This window comes from Chanos chanos, chromosome 6 (genome assembly GCF_902362185.1).
Source record: "Chanos chanos chromosome 6, fChaCha1.1, whole genome shotgun sequence".
NCBI classification, from domain to species: domain Eukaryota; kingdom Metazoa; phylum Chordata; class Actinopteri; order Gonorynchiformes; family Chanidae; genus Chanos; species Chanos chanos.
Genome location: NC_044500.1, coordinates 6,513,041 through 6,515,540, shown reverse-complemented (window position 1 = coordinate 6,515,540; position 2,500 = coordinate 6,513,041).

The following is a 2,500-nucleotide window of genomic DNA, read 5'->3' as shown; positions in this document are numbered from 1 at the left end:
AAAGTTTATGTGATTCTACCTTACGTCATATAGCTCTGCTAAGACCTGACTCGTATGCTAACGAGCTAGCTGCTTCTTGCTTCTGAGGCAACTGCGACCTGAGACCCTTGTAGTACGCAAAATTAAACGGCGGTCGCTGTTAGAAAGAAAACTGACAGTATTGTAGCGTACTCATCACACTCATCATCAGCATCTTCACTTTTCCTTTCCTTCAGTGTACACCCGGCACCAGTGGTGTCTTAAGGGCAGATAACATCGGACTTCTGTCACCGGTCTATAAACTGAGGGGTCTTCGGTCCCCGCAGTGAAAACTTTTCAGTTACTAAGTTATTTATAAAATCCTACCCGGGTCACATATGTTTTGGCGATATTTGATTGGCTGTAGCGTGTCCCAGAACTGTCACTCATTTCTCCTTCATCTCCCGCGTCTCTCTCCAACAAAAGTTTCTCAACATTCTAACAGGACCGCGTGTAATGAATTTTGATGCCAAACTGCCTCGTCCGCTTTTCATCAAAACTACCATTTATCCCGTTAATGAAGAGAGCAGCTTCAGAAGAGCGAGGGGCACTGGTGAGAATTGGGACAAGACTCTGTCAAATACTTCAAATATGTGTTCGGCTCAGGTCTGTTAAGAACCTTTACCCCGTTATGAGCTTGGGGAACGCGGGAATATCTGGGACAGGTTTGTGGGAAGGGAAAAATATGATTCGCTGAGAACCTTTTGAACTGAAGACCACCTGGGAGAAGATGACTCCTTTGAGGTCGGAGACCCACCGCGGCACCTGGCTCATCCAGGCAAACCTGGCTCGGATGACTCTCGTCTGTCAAGGTGTGGCGTCACATGGAAAAGTCCCTGTCTGGAAAAGATGAGAGTCTTAGGAGAGGTTACAGCTGGTGCTCTGAAAGCTTCAGAGAGACTTGGAGAGAAACTGAGAGAGAGAGAGAGAGAGAAAGAGAGAGAGAGTGAGAGAGAGAGAGAGAGAGAGTGAAAGACAGAGAGAGAGAGAGAAAGAGAGATGGCAACAGGGCAGTGTTATTCAATCACTCTCCACTCTCCCCTTTCTTGGTAGTTCAGATGGGTCTGTTTTTCTCTCTCTTCTTCCCTGAAATACCACTAATAAGATTGTTAGTCATCTAATAATAGGGAACTAAAGCTTGTTAAGAACCAAATAGGCTTACATGCAGTCATTTAAGTGAAGTTAAGGTGAAACATATCTGGCAGAGCAGGAGAGCGTGGTAAGCAGTGGTAAGTGGTTTCAGGTTGTTTGCGGCAGGGAGTAATATATCTCTTAAAGTAGAGCATTGTATTTCTGAGTCAACCATGTGATGATCTGAATGCTAAGTAGCGTGTGTGTTTATGTGTGTGTGTGTGTGTGTGTGTGTGTGTGTGTGTGAATCTGTGCATTCATTCATGTGTGTGTGTGCGTGTGCATGTGTGTGTTTGTGTGCATGTGTGTGTGTGTGTGTGTGTGTGTGTGTGAGAGTGAGTGAGTGAATGTGTGTGTGCATGCATGTGTGCGTGCATACACGTGCTTTTGCATGTGTGTGTGTATGTGTGCATGTGCGTGCATGTGTATGTGTGTTTGAGTGAATGTGTGCCTGCGTGTGTGTGTGTGTGTGTGTGTGTGTGGTGTTTATTGACAGCATTCTGAGTGTGACACTGCTCAGTGAAAAGGCAGACTTAATGCCCTGTGTGGAGGGCACACTCTGAATCAATATCCAGAGGCATGTAGTGCTTATTCTGATTTGCTACAGCCGGTTTAATTTAAACCTCAGGGCCACTGTTATCACATACATACACACACAAATTAGCAGCTTGCCTTTGCTCTCATAATATTTTCAAAACCTTTCCCTGGCAGATAATTTGATCCCTGTGAGTTTAATTAATTTGGTCAATGTTACATGAAGCAATATCAACTTATCTTGGGTTGGTGAAATTAGTTGCATGCAATGTATTCTAATGCAATTCTATCTTTTTACACAAAGCAATTCATAAGCAATTCAAATCACAGTCATTGTCCATTTACATTTATTATTGCTAAACACTCAGAGACCCTATTCAAAGTCATCATGTAGGATCACAGGGAAAAGAGCACGTGTTGAAATCAATACTGACATTGTACTCACTAAATTATACATTTACAGAAACCTTTGTTTAAATAAATGTAAGTTTCTGTAGTCCATGCATTAAGCTTCTTACATAAAGGCAATTTTGTTTCAAGAAATCTGTTGCAGTTCTTGTAACCATTCTGAACAGTTTTCAGTTCACACACATACACACACACACACACAGATTTTGAAAATAATGATTCTTGTGATTGTTGGTCCCTTTGTAACCACTAGATGGAGCTAAAAGCCAGCTGTTCCTTCATCATTCTGAGTACTGAGGAAAGTCTGTGAGAGAGATGGATTACGAGCAGAGAGACTGTTATTTCTCAGTTCCTAAGGATGGGGTGTGTGTCCATTTATCTCATCCCGTTTAAAGGCCACACACACACA